This window comes from Sus scrofa, chromosome 9, assembly GCF_000003025.6.
Source record: "Sus scrofa isolate TJ Tabasco breed Duroc chromosome 9, Sscrofa11.1, whole genome shotgun sequence".
NCBI classification, from domain to species: domain Eukaryota; kingdom Metazoa; phylum Chordata; class Mammalia; order Artiodactyla; family Suidae; genus Sus; species Sus scrofa.
The window spans coordinates 105,795,368-105,812,755 of NC_010451.4; the positions used below are offsets into that span (position 1 = coordinate 105,795,368).

General features: G+C 46.6%; 1 protein-coding gene across 8 annotated transcripts in view; it reads right to left on the minus strand.

Annotated features, from left to right (window-relative positions):
- Positions 1 to 17,388, minus strand: part of ATXN7L1 (ataxin 7 like 1) — a 461,024-nt gene that overhangs the window by 330,754 nt on the left and 112,882 nt on the right. For all 8 annotated transcript variants that reach the window (XM_005667724.3, XM_003482700.4, XM_021063506.1 and 5 more), the window contains one exon: positions 3,653 to 3,697. The gene's annotated coding sequence lies outside the window, so the exon portion shown is untranslated. The remainder of the gene's footprint in view (positions 1 to 3,652; positions 3,698 to 17,388) is intronic.

The following is a 17,388-nucleotide window of genomic DNA, read 5'->3' on the forward strand; positions in this document are numbered from 1 at the left end:
CTTATAGTTGTACAATGATTATCACAACCCAATTTTATGGCATTTCCATCCCAAACCCCCAGCCCCTCCTCCCTCCCCCATGAGAGTCATCTATGGATCCCACGAATCTGAAATAAGAGGAAGCCATACACACAGAAGTTCTTCAGAGGATATGACAAGGACGCTTGGCATTTGTTTAAATGAATCCTTTGGGGTGGGGGAAGGAAAGCCATGGGTGAAACAAGATGGTTACTGACAACTGCTGGGGTTGGACGTCAGGGGAGCGGGTCATATCCTATGCCTTCTCTTTGTGTATATTAGAAAATGCCCATTAACAAAGTTAGGAAAGAGGAGTTCCTGCTGTGGCACAATGGGATCCACGGCTTCTCGGGAGTGATGGGATGCAGGTTCAATCCCCAGCCTGGCACAGTGGGTTAAGGATCTGGTGTTGCCACAGCTGCAGATTAGGCTGTGACTGTAACCTGTATCGAATCCCTGGCCCAAGCACTCCATATGCCAGGGCGGCCAAAAAAAAAAAAAAAAAAAAAGAAAGAAAGAAAGAAAAAAAAAATTGCAAAAGGAAACAGGAGATATTGTAAACCTAACAATAAGTGTTTACTCTCATTTTCATGTGATGCTGGAGAGGGAGCATACATTTACTTTACCATTAGCCTGAAATCACTCAAAATTTTTCCTCAGTAACTTCATCCAGGAAACAGAATATCTGGGAGTTGTTTTTTTGTTGTTGTTGTTTTAAGAAGAAGAAAAAAAAGAATCTCCCAAGTATGTCTGCCTCCTGTTGTCCAATATACATACATCATGGTGCAGATTACTGAGAGCAGCTTTAAAATGCCAACATCAAGGAAAACTCCGCAGAGCCAGCGACAAAAGCCAAGGTGAGGTGCTTCTTTACCTTTGAAGAGTTCTGGCCTTCAGGCCCACGCCTGCAATGTGGCTCTAGAATCAGGGTGTCAGAGAGCAAAGAGGCCAAGATTGCACATATGAATTCTGTGCCTCTGGGGACTTGAATCTTCAGAAACATGACTCTTTGTTAAGAAATTATTCCCGGAGTTCCCGTCGTGGCGCAGTGGTTAACGAATCCGACTAGGAACCATGAGGTTGCGGGTTCGGTCCCTGCCCTTGCTCAGTGGGTTAACGATCCGGCGTTGCCGTGAGCTGTGGTGTAGGTTGCAGACACGGCTCGGATCCTGCATTGCTGTGCCTCTGGCGTAGGCCGGTGGCTACAGCTCCGATTGGACCCCTAGCCTGGGAACCTCCATATGCCGCGGGAGCGGCCCAAGAAATAGCAACAACAAGAACAACAACTAAAGACAAAAAGACAAAAAAAAAAAAAAAAAAAAAAAAAAAAAAAAAAAAAAAAAGAAATTATTCCCCTTCTCCCCCATTGGCTCAACGTCTCTTCCCTCTTCCCTTCCATCCATTTCCTTCTCTTCCTTCCTTCCTTCCTCCCCACCCTCCCTTCTTTTCTTCCCTCCTTCCGTCCTTTCTACCTGCCTCCCCTTCTTTCCTTTAAACCACTGCTACCACCACAAAACCCCATAGCATGTTCACGTGAGACCTCACAGAGTTGTTGCAATGATTAAGATAATGTGAAAGGGGGAAATTTTAAATTAGTTAGAATCATGATCATCATAATCACAACAATGTTTTGACATGGATACTTTCAAACATATAAATGTTTTTTTGATGAACATCCTGCACCCCTTGTACCTATCACTCAGCTTCAATCCTTTTTTAAACCAGGCCAATCTCCTTTTATCTTCCCCCACCCCACTCCAGATTACTTTAAAACAAGTTCAAGGCATCATAAAGTTTTAACTACAAATACTTAAGCAGTGCCTCTAAGAGACAAGGTCTATCTTTAAAAAAAAAAAAAAAGTCACAATATCCTCATCACATATCAAAATAATAATCATTTGTTAATATTATAAAATAGTCAGGCACTGATTATCTCATGATTTCCCTGTGTTCTTTTTATTTTTCTTTTTTTAGGGTCAGACCCACAGCATATGGAGGTTCCCAGGCTAGAGGTCAAATTGAGCTGCTTGTAGCTGCTGGCCTACACCACAGCCAGAGCAACACCAGATCTGAGCCATGTCTGCAACCTACACCACAGCTTACGGCAATGCTGGATCCTTAACCCACTGAGCGAGACCAGGGATCGAACCTGTGTCCTCATGGACACTAGTCGGGTTCGTTAACCACTGAGCCACGATGGGAACTCCCGATTTCGATTTCCTTGTGTTTCTGATTTGCTCACATCAGGATCCAAATAAGATCCACACGTTGTGTTCCACCGAAATGTCTCTTGTGTTTTCTCATCTATGGGCTTCCTTGCCCAAGTTGCACCTGGAGCCTCATCATCATTATTAGTATTACTGAAGACTTCACTTCCAAGACTGACAATTTCTCTGTATGACATCTCCCCACGATGAGGAGGGCGGGTCCCAAACTCTCCTGAGGCAACAGAAGAGAGGATAACTCTCCTGCAACAATGTCAAGTCTAGTCTCTGTTGACTTCACCAGAAACATCGGGCCAGGATTCATCATTAGCTCCACGGTGACTATCAGCTAGAATGTGTCGGGCCTCCCCTCTGTGCACCAGAATGAGCACAGACAGGACTTGGGAAACAGCCCTAGATGTGAAATTGGCTTTGCCTTTAAGTCCATGCCTTGTCTAATTAACTTCAGATTTTTCAGTCTCAGATTCCTTATATAGGAAAATAACATCTCTCTCACTGGGCTGCTGAGAGACACCTGCCATGTTGAATGTTTGTGCAATCACCACATGTTTCTTTTCCAGCGTAGGTTACAAAGGAGAATGTGTGCTGAAAATGACAAATCTTATAGAGTTTGTTTAGACCCACATGCAAATATGGCATTCACCAGTTTCGTAGAAAACAGAGGTTTTTCAAGTAAGCGTTGAGAAAGGACATGCAGGCAGGGGAAGGAACAGGAGGACAGGAAATGCTGCTCTCCTTCCCTCCTCCTCGCGCTCAGGAAATTCTTTCTAAAAGAAAGCATGACCTGTTTCAGCCTGAAACATTTGCTATTCTCTAGACTGTGCTGGCTTGGGAACATATTTCTTTTACCAAAAGATGAGTTCACAGTAAATGACTCAGAAACATATGGATGAAATTTCCCTTAAGCCACTCAAGGGATTAGAAATCAAGGGAAAGAGTGCTTTGGCAAAAGGCGCTTGGGGTTTTGCCAAATCTAAACCAACTGAGAAATAGTTAAAGACACAAGGCAGATCTCGAAGGCTGCCAAGTTTACCCATCTTAGTGGGACAGGGATTTATAATTAGAGCTGCTCAGAAAAGCACCGCCTCACGGGTGGCAAAGGACAAAAAAGCCTTTGTCCTCAGCATCTCAACGTGGCTGCTGTCTCCCAGACGGGCCCCTTTACAAGGCACGCACCGTCTTCATCACCAGCATCCTCAAAGCCACCTTCGCCAGCTGCTCGGTTCCTGCACTCTCTCCAGGCCTCTTTTGTTTGCGGGCCAGGCTGGATGCTTCTCACAGTCAACTCCCGCCTGAGGGAGAACAGATCCTGCCGGGGGTTCTTGAATGACAGCGAGGCGCCACCAGGGGAAAACACGACAAAGCAGATGCTTTCTCTGACGTACACTTTTTTGTCTTCTGTCTCTTACCTTTGTCGCCTTTCCATGTTTCTCAGCTTTTCCATGAGTTTTTCTCTGTAAAATGAAGGAAATAGATCAATCGTTTTCAAACTGTGCTGCCTGGAGCCTTTTGAAGGCATGGCTGGGCCCAGAGCAAGCGGCTGAGGAGCTAGTGCATGGCGCTCTCTTCCAAAAGGAAGAGGGGGCTCCAGCTGAAGATCTGGGGAGGGCCAGGGCTCTAGGTCAAACAATCTGAAAATCAGGAGTCTGCACTCCTTCTGGCCAGGCAGTGCCAGGGGCGTAGGCCATGCCCCCCAGTCTCCACTCACTGCACCGAATAGCACTCTAGAGTTATTTTCTCCCCCAGCATTCGTCAGGGTGCTCTCGTGTGCCAGGCACTGTGCTAAGCTCCGGGCAGCTCGCTGTGAACAAAACAGACCTGGCCCCTACCCTAGCGGAGTTGACAGACTAGTTGGGGAGACGAACGAACATTAAGCAAACAAATGAAGAGGTAAAGCGAAGTCCAGAGACTTACACCATGAAAGAAAGACGAGATCAAGCTTGCAGAGCAGGCCTGAGGGTGGAGGGGGCATAGAGATTCTTCCTTTTCTTTTCTTTTTTTTTTTTTTTTGTCTTTTTTGTTGTTGTTGTTGTTGCTATTTCTTGGGCCGCTCCCGCGGCATATGGAGGTTCCCAGGCTAGGGGTCCAATCGGAGCTGTAGCCACCGGCCTACGCCAGAGCCACAGCAATGCGGGATCCAAGCCGCGTCTGTGACCTACACCACAGCTCACGGCAACGCCGGATCATTAACCCACTGAGCAAGGGCAGGGACCGAACCCGCAACCTCATGGTTCCTAGTCGGATTCGTTAACCACTGCGCCACAACGGGAACTCCAGATTCTTCCTTTTCAAAGCATCTCCCCCACCAGCCTGGCTGGCCGCTTGCTGCTCTATGGACTAGCTGATTATTATTGTCATTGGAGGTTTCCATGAAAGATATGCCTCTGGAGGGCTTAGAAAAACACAGCAGAAGTGGCGGATGGATTGAGCTACTGTTACTGCAGAAGAGGACATCCTTGAGAGAGCAGGCTTTAGGTGGGTGAGGGTGGGAAGGTTTACAGCACAGCGGGCCTGGAAGGGTCTGAGAGGTTCCGAAGGGAGGGACCCAAAGGGCAAGGGAAGACCAGAACCATGACTCGCTTCACTTATCTCACTGTTGAATCAGGAACTCTCCTTAGGGAGCACCCGTCATGGCTCAGCGGTTAACAAACACAACTAGGATCTATGAGGTTGCGGGTTCGATCCCTGGCCTCACTCAGTGGGTTAAGGATCCGGCGTTGCCATGAGCTGTGGTGTAGGTTGCACACACGACTTGGATCCCATGTTGCTATGGCTGTGGTGTAGGCCAGCAGCTGTAGCTCTGATTGGACCCCCAGCCTGGGAACCTCCACATGCTGCGGGTGAGGCCCTAAAAAGACAAAACAAAACAAAACAAAACAAAAACCTCTCCTTAATTTCTTTCCCCTATTCCTCACTGAGTTTAATATGGCATACACAGTAAATATTAACTCATTACTCATTTTAATTCTTTTGCTATTCCTTTGCCTCTGTCTAGTTCTTACTCTTTGCACATTTTGTGAAAGGAAAAGGGATTTTTTAAAAATCCTGGAGACATTTCCATGATTCCTATGGTAGTTGTGGGGGATGTTCACCAGTCCCAGCCAGAGGTATACCTGACCTCTTACCTGGGAGAAGGGGTGGAACTAGGCAGAGGGAGACTGGTGTATTGGCTTCAAGAGTTAAGACTCCTGTGGGGCACTAGATGGCAACATTTCTCCAAATCTAAACTCAGCAAAGATGACGACCTGAAGGTCAACCCTCACAACTGCAAATCCCAACACATTCTATGAAACTCTGAACTTGCGGAGGTGAGAAGACTAAAGCCATAATGAGTGGGAGGGGGTTCATCTTACCAGTTCCTCTCTCGGGGCCTGTGGTCTATAGGAAATGCTCAGTGGTGGAGCTACTACTGATACCATCACCATCACTGTCGTTACTACCACCACCTCCACCGTCACTACCATCACTGTCATCATCGCCATCACGATCACCACCACCATCACTACCATCACTACTCTCACCACAACCACCACCATGATCACCTTCACCTCCATTATTACCACAACCACCATTGCTGCCATCATCACCACCACCACCATCACTACTATCACCACAACTACCACCATCACCATCACTGTCATTACCACCACCACTACCATCACTGTCATCACTGTCATCATCTCCACCACGATCATCACCACCATCACTACCATCACTACTCTCACCACAACTACCACCATGATCACCATCACCTCCATTATTACAACCACCATTGCTGCCATCATCACCACCATCACTACCATCACCACCACAACTACCACCATCACTGTCATTACCACCACCACTACCATCACTGTCATCACTGTCATCATCTCCACCACGATCACCACCACCATCACTACCATCACTACTCTCACCACAACTACCACCATGATCACCTTCATCTCCATTATTACCACAACCACCATTGCTGCCATCATCACCACCACCATCACTACCATCACAACTACCACCACTAACACCATCACCATCACCATTACTACCACCATCACCACCACACATCACTTCCATCTCTACCATCACTACCACCATCATCATCACTACCATCACTGTTCTCACCACCACAACTACCAGCACTAACACCATCACTACCACCACCACCACCACTATTATCACTGCCATCACCATCTTTGTCAGTACCACCACCACCATAATTATGAAGTGAGTTACACATGTAGCTCTTTCTGTTGATGCTGAAAATTAAAAAACTTTATTCACATCAATTCTAAGAGAAGGGCTCTAGTTAGAGACACATTTCTTTTTTCCTTGCCTGGTAAAGAAACCTAAGAGAATGGCTTTAAGGAAGAAAGATTTGTATTTGACATATTTCTTTTTTTTTTTTTTGGTAGATGGTTGCTTCTGATCTACTTAAGCAATATTTGAAAACAGAGTGTTCTTCTACGTGGACTGAAAATATCCTCCAGAGTTTTGTTTGCATTATCAATTCATTTAGCATACTCTTTCTGCTTAGCAACCACCCCCACCTCCCAGGCTCTGTTTTTTTTTTAAGTAGCAACCTGCCACTGTATTTCAGTGTTTCTGTTGAGGTACACCAACTGACCCAAGAAGAATCAAAACATATCATTTGACGTAGAAACAGCACTTGCTGAATTCCTTATACAATTGGGCTGGTCAGATGAACTGTTTCTTAGAGACTAGAAATCAAAGCTAGGTGAGCTTATATGAAAGATTGGGAATCCAGGTATTCAAGAGAGTGAGAATGGCAGGGCGAGAGGGGAAGGCAGAGGAACAGGACCAGAAGTTGATGGGCAGCTGCTTGTTTTTCACCACCCCTTTTGTGCCTTAAAGCCCCGAAGCCCCATAGTTTCCATCTGACAGATGTCCATTCATGTGTTCAATCAACACATAATGATTAACTTCTAACACGCCCAGGTGGTTCCACGCTCTAGGTTTAGAGCAGCCAGCAGGGTGTCTGCCCTCATGGTACTTATGTACTAAAGGAGGAGAAAAACAAAAACCAATAAAGAAACCACTTAATATATCTCTGGTTTGATACATGCCAATAAGAAGAACAAGGCAGGATTTGGACGCAGTGACAAAGAGTGGTGCATGTGTGAGAGTGTAAGTGTGTTTGCACTGGCTGACTGAGTGAGAGTCAATGAAGAAAGTTGCTCAGAAGGGATGACATTTGAACAGACAGACCTGAATGAAATGGGAGGGGGTAATCAAGTGAGAGACCCTGGACTGAAAAGAAACCACACATCTCCATTATTATGAACGGCCTGGGCCATTGGGTCAGGGTGCATAGATCCCAGGTTCTTGCTAGCTGACAATAGCTACTAAAAGAAGGTCAAAGTGGAGTTCCCCTTGTGGAGCAGAAGAAACAAATCCAACTAGTATCCATGAGGATGCAGGTTCCATCCCTGGCCTTGCTCAGGGGGTTGGGGATATATTTGTGATGCTTAATTGTTTTTTGCCATGACCACAACACATGGAAGTTCCCGGGCCAGGGATCAAACCCATGCCACAGCTGTAACCAGAGCCTCAACAGTGACAATGATAGGTTCTTAACCCACTGAGCCACCAGGGAACTCTGGTGATGGTTAATTTTGTGTGTCAACTTAGCTGGGCTACTGTGCCTCGCTTCTTCATCAAACACCAGTCTAGAAGTTACCATGAAGGTATTTTTAAGGTGTGGGTAACAATTAAATTAGTCAGCTTTGAGTAAAGCAGATTACTCTCTATGATGTGGGTGGGCCTCATCCAATCAGGTGAAGGCCTTCGAGCAAAGACTGAGATACACTATTGAGGAAGGGATTCTGACTCCAGACTATAACCTAGAGATTCTTCCTGAGTTTCCAGCCCTTGGATTCATCATCAGTTAACTCAAGAGTTGGAACAATAACTCTTATTTGAATCATTAGCCTGTCAGCCTGTCCTTCCAATTTTGAACTTGCTACTCCCCACAATCATGTGAGTCAATTCCTTAAAATAAATAAATCTCAATCTCTCTTTTCTAGCTATATGATCTGTGTATGTATGTAGTGTGTATGTGTGTATATATTTATGTACATATGTTTATATGTATGCATCTACCTATCTATCTAATCTCCTATTAATTCTGCTTCTCCAGAGAGTTGTGCCTAGTATAGATTTTGGTACTGGGAAGTGGGTCACAAGTGCCTGAAAATGTGGAAGTGGCTTTGGAATTGGGCAAAGGTTGGTGCTGGATGAATTTGAAGTACACCATAGAAAAAGCTTAGATTGCCTTAAAGAGATTGTTGGTAGAAATATTGACATTAAAAGAGATTCCAATGAGAGCTCAGAAAGGAAAGAGAAAAGCTGTAGAGAGAGTTTCCCTTTTCTTCAAAAATACATACTTCATTGCGAACACACTGTTGCTAGAAAAATGCATGTTAATGACGTTTCTGGTAAGGTCTAAGAGAGTTTTGGACACAGACACCGATACTCATTGAGGGAGAAGACAGCCTTCTACAAGCCAAGGAGAGGCCCAGATCAGAGCTCTTCCTCACAGTCCTCAGAAGAAATCGATGCTGCCAATGTCTAGATTTTGGATTGGACTTCCAGTCTCCAGAACTGGGTGACAGTAAATATCTGTCGTTGAATCTGCCTGGTCTGTGGAGCTCTGTTACTGCACCACGTTAGCACGTGTTAGCCTTGGCGTGCTAACGTGGTGCTGTAAGCCTCAGTGATTTCCTCTATTTGTCACCAGCCAGGTTCTCCGGGAGCAGGTGCCGAGACATTGTTTGGGGTACAAAATATCTATTAGGGATCAAATCCTATGAAAGAAAGAGGAAGGATCCATCATCAGAAATGAATGCAAATGACAAACCAGTTAACATACTTGGCCAGCTGGTTCTGCTTTTATTTTTTATTATTTTTATTTTTTGTCTTTTTTCCTTTTAGGGCCGTGCCCGCAGCATATAGAGGTTCCCAGGCTAGGGGTCTAATCAGAGCTACAGCTGCCAGCCTCCACCAGAGCCACAGCAATGCCAGATCTGAGCCCTGTCTGCAACCTACACTGCAGCTCATGGCAACGCTGGATCCTTAACTCCTGAGCAAGGCCAGGGATTGAACCTGTAACCTCATGGTTCCTAGTCGGATTCGTTTCCACTGTGCCACGATGGCCACTCCTGGTTCTGCTTTTAAGAAAAGGTCTGGAGTTCCTGCTGTGGCACACGCAGTGGGTTAAAATCCAACTGCAGTGGCTTGAGTGGCTGTGGAGGCATGGGGTTGATCCCCGGCCCAGCGTAGTGGGTTAAAGGATCTGTCATTGTCACAACTGCTGCACAGATCATAGCTGTGGCTTGGATTCAATCCCTGGCCCAGGAACTTCCATATGCTGTAGGTGTGGCCACTAAGAAAATTCCAAAATAATTCAATAACAGAGTAGAGACGAACTTTAAGCATCATTTACACTTGCTACACTTGTTTTCTCTTACTAGTTCATCAAAAGTATGATGGAATTAAGCATTTATTTCCAAATTGATTGGGCTTTATAAGCTACAAATCAGAAGGAATTCTTAATGCTAATAGCTTAATATACTATGACTCTAATAAAATCAGTTATTATTATTTATTATTTAGAACTGATCCATTTGAACCTGCCTCAGAAGACTTTAAGGTCAATAAATTCTAAGATAAATAACTTTTTTTTGTCTTTTCTAGGGCCACTCCTGAGGCATACGGAGATTCCCAGGCTAGGGGTCTAATCGGAGTTGTAGCCACTGGCCTACGCCAGAGCCACAGCAACCGGGGATCTGTGCCGCGTCCGCAACCACCACAGCTCACGGCAATGCCAGATCCTTAACCCAATGAGCGAGGCCAGGGATCGAACCCTCAACCTCATGGTTCCTAGTTGGATTGGCTAACCACTGAGCCACAATGGGAACTCCTAAGATAAATATTTTTTAAAGGAGGAACGAGTAGAGATTGGGCTAAGAGAAAAGCTGATCAATAATGCATGTCCCAGGAGGCCCCAGCCAACCCAGTGCTGAGCTCTGGACTGAATATCACCCATCAGGGCTGTCTTGCACTGAGTTCGAATAGCTAGGACTTCATCCCCACCCGGCTCGGTTGTGGGATCAGAGCGGTCCCAGGAAGGGTGGCCTTGGGCCATTGGTGAAGGCGTGGGTGGCCAGAAGTGTCTACTGACTGCACAGCCTCGAGCCCGGGGCTGTGAGCTTTCCTGGGCTCCATATCTCTGTGGCCAGGAGCCACAATGCTCAGAGAACAGGGGAGAATGGCACACAGCCAAGATATTTTAGCCAGTCCACACATCTTGCATACCTTTAATTTCACCATTTCTAATGTTCATCTTACTTATTAACCACGAACTAATTTCAGCAATAAAAATTCATTTCTGACATTCGCTATGCTAATGAACAAAGCCTTAGGTATTCAGCGAGACATCCGTCACAGAAGCACTCGAGGTGGTGGCTTCTGGAGGGTGGTTTTTCTGATAAAATGCTAGCTGGCTATCCTGGAGTGCAATTTTCCATTCGAGCAACGGACGGTCCTTGGAGTATAAGCTTAAAGCTTAAACGAACCAACACTCATATAATGTCAGCAACTCTACCTTGCTGCAGTGTTTCAAAGTAAACCACAGACACCCGACAGCTCTCTTGCTGATGTGCTTGTCTCTGGGCTCTCAGACATCTGCTCTCTCACCCCGTCCAATCACACTGTCTTAGGACTATTTAGTCGCAAGGAACAGAAGCTTCCCAAACTGGGTGAGTTTAATGGGGGTTATTGTCAGGATACAAGGATTGGACAGGCAACCTCCAGACCCTGAGCCCACAGTGAAGACTCTGCAGGGTGGAGCTAGAGGGGTTGGCATCTCAAGCTCTCCCTGCCTCTCTCCCAGGGCTTTGGGCTCCCCTCTGCTTCTCTCTCGGTGTTGGCTCCTGTCTCTGGCTTCTCTCTGCCTCTCTGCTTGCTCGCTGGCACACTTCTCCATCTTCATTCAACATACCCACCATCCCTGGGCCATCCAATGTCTCAGGTCAATGTCTTGAGCGAGAAAAAAGGAAAAAAAAAAAAATACAACAGGCAGAGTCCTGCAATGGCTTAGGTGGCCCTTGAGTTGGTAGAACCCCCTGGTCCAGTCATCGGCGGTGGTGGTGTGAGCACTGTGGTTGGGCTCCTCCTTCTAGGGGCTCAGAACACATTCCCCAAGAAGAGGATGGAGATGGGGAGGCTCTGGTCAGCATCTCTGGCACATTCACCCCAATCCTACTTCCTCCTGCGTGTGTGCATGCACAGGCACATGCAGGTACATACCTGCACGTCACATGTAATTGATCAGCCAATCCAAGAGGTTCGGCCAACATTCAAATACACACCTAATGTGTCTTCCTTGATCTGGTCTGGAAAGGAATGTCTTCTGGTTACCTTTCTCTGAAACTCATCGGCTACTCACACCATCTTCCCAGTTGTAACCAAAAAAGGTCTGAATTGACTCCTACTCAGCAACAACCACCTCCACCTACTGCAGGTGCTGCCATGGCTGGAACGGTGCGTTCTTTCCCTCACAGGCACACACTGTTAAAGGCCATGAGCCAAGGAGCTCATGACCAACCATTCTATGGGAGACACTCCAAGGAAACTCTGGCCTCTGCTCCAGCTCTAACTAGACCTCAGCTTAAGCGTCCTACCTCGGGAACTGATTCTTGAAAGCAGAGCTGTCCTCTAACCCGAGTACATAGGAATCACAGTCTGTTCTGTGTTTCCTTTCATGCTTGTTTGCATCATCTGGAACTGCCTGGGGACACTAGTCTGTCAGCTAATCCTATCAGCCAGGCATCCTTAAGCAGGCAAAGCAATAACGCAAAGAGAGCCCTAGGTGCAGCTTGGTAGAACCGCTCACTTCTGCTGAGGGCAGAGACAGGGCAGCCCCTGCCCATACTCCCTACACAGGGGTAGGAATAAGACAGAAGAGGTGGTAGGCAGGGGCACCCTTCTCTTGAGGACACATGTGCCATTCTGCATAGTCCAATAATCAGGGACAGACAGGTGACCGATGCAGAGATCTGGAACCCAGACTCGAGCCCAGCTGCCTGGGTTTGAATCCTGGCTCCACCACTTCCTGGATTGGTGACACTGGGTTAGTTTCTGAACTTCTCTGTGGCTTGTTCCCCATTGAGTAAAATGGAGGCTAAATTAGTATAGCTGTCCCACGGTGGTGTTTTGGGGACTAATCAAGTTAATGCATAAGTAAGCCAGTCGAGCAGCCATTTGGCACATAGAAGGCACTGTATAAATGCTTGCTTTTGCTATAGAGACAGCTCTGATATAAGATTTCTGTTTGTCATTATAAATGTGGTTATCCCAGCTTATAAGTGGGGAGCAAGTCTCATTTATAATTTATTTATAATGAATACCTGGCTACTTCTAAATAAGATTTAAAGTGGCTGAACAATGACAATAACTGGAAAATGTATCAAAGCCCAAAACGTTCCCATGAGTGAGCTGGATGTTACCTCGGCAGGTAAAGGTCTTATTTGTAGTAATTTTGTAAAGGATGGTGATTTTTTTCCCTTTTTTTTTTAGGGGTCAAATCAGAGTTGCAGCTGCCAGCTACGCCACAGCCACAGCCATGCCAGATCTGAGCCACATCTGTGACCTCCACCACAGCTCACAGCAACGCCAGATCCTTAACCCACTAAGCGAGGCCAGAGATCGAATCTGCATCCTTGTGGATACTATTCGGGCTCTTAACTTGCTGAGCCACAACGGGAACTCCAAGGATAGGGAAAAACTGCTTTCTCTCTTCTGTTTGTTTATGAAGGTGGTGCCGCAGAAAGCATCCTAAGCTGTGAAGGTGGAGACCTTCGTGAAAGTCCTGGGAACGACATAACGCTCAGTGACTTGGTGGCATGCAAGAGTGCCTGCAATGTGTCAGGACTAGACGCTCCCCACAGACAATCTGGGCCCTCAGATTTGCACACTCAGCTCTGCGGCCATGCAGAAGGCACCATTGTTGCCACCTTGCCAACGAGGAAGCAGAGTCACGGGGTTTAAGTGACCTGCCCAGTCCAAAGAACGTGAGGGGGGGGGACAGGTTTCCAGGTAAAGTCCATGCCCAAGGGCTTCCTGCTCTGCCCCCCACCTACCTTGTGATAGGACAAGACACTTAGCTTCTCCAGATTCTCCTGAGAACACAAGAAAGGAACTGGTAACTCCTGGCTCTTCGCATCTGGGTGAGAAAGGCTAGGCCCCTGCCAGGCAATCAAGCAATTTAAGCTCGTGAGATCCATATCAATTTTTGCCCTGCAGTCGAGGCCATAAACAAGGAGTCTGACCTTAATTCAAACACTAAGCGATGATGTTTGACAAAGAAATGTAAACAGGGCTTTAATTGATTCATGCGCTCACAATGGGTGGTTCATTTATGACCGGCTTCCCCGTAAGAGCCTCCATCTGGATCTAGGGATTGGGTGGCAACACAGAATCTTGCCACTGGTTTGAGCTCAGGTCCAACATTCCTGTGTTGATTTATTCATCTGTTTAACAAGTTAATGGCGCTCTGACCCTCAATGGACTGTAGTCAGAACAAAACAGATGTGGTCCCTGCTTCCTGGAGTTCACCGTCTGATGGGCTGTAAACCGATGATCTCATGAAAAAATACACAGTGAAAACCATGGGGAGCCCTGTGGATGAATGGAATGAGGGGGCCTGGAGGGAGGGGGATCTGGAGTGGGGGGTCCAGGGATGTCTTTTCGAAAAAGGGGCATTTAGCAGGAGATCTGCATGTTGAAAAGGAGCCAGTCATGGAACCAGTGGAGGAGATGGATGTTCCAGACAGAGGAACCAGTAAGTGCAAAGGCCCTGGGCCAGGAAGGGCTTGGTATTCTTGAGATAACAAGACCACTATGGTTGGAGGAAATGGAGTTGGGGGGAGGTGAGGGGCCTGGGATGCAGTGGTCAACAGGAAACACAGCCAACAACAGAAACATTTTAAACAGTGCATGAGAATATAACCATGAAAATAGAGACTGTGGGAATATCCATAAGAAAAATGACCCAGTTTCACAAACAAAAAAAAAACCCTAAAGGGTTTTTTTCCAGGCAGCGTGGAAACCTAAAGACTGAAAATTAAGAAGGTATAGCTGGGAATTCCCATTGTGGCTCAGAGGGTTACGAATCTAACTAGTATCCATGAGGACGTGGGTTCAATCCCTCAGTGGGTTAAGGATCCAGTGTTGCCGTGAGCAGCGGTGTAGGTCGCAGATGCTGCTTTGCTGGGGCTGTGGCAGACGCTTTGCTGGGGCTGGGGCTGTGGCACACACAGTGTTCCCTTAAATAGTTTAGTACCTTAAACAGTTTCTATTGTGGGTTGACTTGTCTTCCCCAAAAAGATTTGTTGACATTCTAACCCCCAGTACTTTATAAAGTGACCATATCAGTATTAGGGTTCTTTAGAGAAAGAAGTATCTCTCTTTATCTACCTACCTATCTACAGAGAGATTTATTTAAGGAATGGTCTCCCGTGATTGCAGAAGTTCGGAAAGTCCAAAATCTGTCAAATAGGCTGGCAGGCTGTGTACCCAGGAGGAGCTGCCGTCCAAAGGCAGTCTGCTGCCAGAATGCCTTCTTGCTCCAGGGAGGTCAGCCTTTGTTCTAGGAAGACCTTCACCTGATTAGACGAGGCCTACTCGGCGTTATAGAGGGTAACCTGCTTTCCTCAAAGCCTATGGATTTAAATGTTAATCTCAATTGAAAATACCTTCCCAGAAATATGCAACTAATGTTTGGCCAAATATTGAGTGCCATGGCCTCGTCAAACGGATACATAAAATTAACCATCACAGCAACCTTATTTGCAGATGTAACTAGTTAAAATGCAGTCCTAGGAGAGACTCAAATCCAACATGACTGGTGTTCTTATAAGAAGGAAAATATGGACACAGAGAGGTCCATGCACACAGAGAGAATGCCATGTTGCCACGTGAAGACGAAGGCAGAGATCAAGGTGATGCCAACAACCCACCAGCAGCTAGGATGAGGCATGGAGGAGAGTCTTCCTCAGCCTTCAAAGAGAACCAACCTTGCTGACATCTTAACCTCAGATTTCTAGCCTCCAGGACTGGGAGGCAAATTTCTGTTGTTTAAGTAAGCCATTCTCAGTACTGAGTACAGTATTCACACAAAGTATCACAAATGGGTCTTTAAGTACCACCTATGGAAGCCCTAGCTTCCCATAGTCCAAACAGCATGGAAACAGAGAACAAAACACCAAACTCCTTGGCTTCAGAAGGCATTAGCCAGGTATGGATAGAAAAAAAAATCTGAAATAAGATGTGAGCAGGAGAGTTCCCGTTGTGGCTCAGTGGGTTAAAGGCCAGACATAGTGTCCGTGAGGATGCAGGTACAATCCTAGTCTCATTAAGTGAGTTAAGGATCTGGCATTGCTGCAAGCTGCAGCATAGTTGCAGATGCAGCTCGGATTCGGCATTGCTGTGGCTGTGGCCTAGGCCGGCGGCTACAGCTCTGATTAGTCCCCTAGCCTGGGAACCTCCATATGCTGTGGGTGTTGCTGAAAAAAAAAAAAAAAGATGTGAGCAGGTAACACCTATTTCTCACTGCCTCCTCTGCATCCACATCCTCCCCTACTTCCAAGCCAATAGATAAAGCCCTCAACTCGAGGAGAGAGGACAACTGAAGAGGAATTAAGGGGGTGAGATGCCGTGTGGAAGCTGGGCCTCCTTTCCATCCCCTCACAGATGCAGTGTGGTTGTTGGAGATCCACAGTGACCTCCTTCTAACTTTGGGGTTCTGAGAATGGAGGGGACCTGGGCTCTGTTTCCTGGATGAAATACAGGGCGACTGTAAGCTTGTTCCATTGTTAGGTGTCAACTATGGGGTAGAAATGGCAGCATGACATGTAGGGCCAGAGCTATCCTGGCCTCCCTGAATCCCTAAAGGGCTGTGGTGGCCACCAGAAAATACCCAAGAGAATCCTGAGTGAGACACAAAAGATGTTTGGGAGAAAGCAGACCCATGGGGCCATGAGACCAGAACAAGGGGACACTATGTCAGAAGGGTGCAGCCCATGGGCAGGGCTATGGGACAGCCAGGCGGATGTTTTGGAAACCAGGCAGGATGGGCGCATCTGAAGCAGCAGGCCATTAGAGCACCCAAAAGTAGGTGCCCAGCCACCTCTCCCTTCCCAAGCCCTCAGTGCTGCGTTAGCAAATGGGAAAGCAGCTTCTGGGAAAGAGGGAGAAAATTTTGATTGTGACTTGGCTATAAAACCAGAATGGCAAGGAAGTCAGTGAATTTGACTGGGCTTATCTCGGTTTAGATTAAATTTCTTGCATCAGCTTAAAGGAGAATTCTAGAAGGAAAGTCTCATTTCCTGGTAATACCTTTACACAACATGAAGATTTGTGCAGAAACGTATTTGAAGGGCAATATTTTGGTAGCATCTTCTCTTTCTTTGGGACCATAATCTTCTGGATCAGAGTCCCCAAGACTGGGAACCTCGGATAAGTCACCCCATATGCTGAGCCCTGGGGGATTCTGTAATGACAATCATGGTCATGTCCATAGCTGGTCACCATCCATTCTTACTCCTCAGGCCCGTCCGGGAATGTTTCAGTATGATTCTTTGTCTCCTCAGCAGCCACTCTGCCTATGAATCCTCAACAGCCAGATCTCTGTGGCATGGATCTAAATTCTCACATTATCTGTTGGGAGACAGAGGCAGCAGCTTGAAAGGCTTAACCGGCCAGTTCTGAGTGATGGTCCATGAAATCAACACAGCAGAAGGCATTACTTGCTTGTGAAAGTGCTTCCTATGAAGTAATATACACATATGAACAACACTGACGTATTTCCTGCTGCTGCTATGCTCCGCCTACAGCGATTCACGCACGCGTAGAGTAGGAGGAAGCTGGAGGGCTGAGAATCCACGGTACAGGCATCCATTCCCAGATTTCTGCTAACTGGCTTTGTGAACCAGGGCGAGTCACGTACACTGTTCTCTTATCTAGAAAACATAAAGCTTATATACACTCAGCTAAAAGATCCGTATGGTTCTGTCAGGCTCTAAAGTTCCAGTTTTACACAGTTGTACGTTTTCTAGTTGTTTGAGGTAAC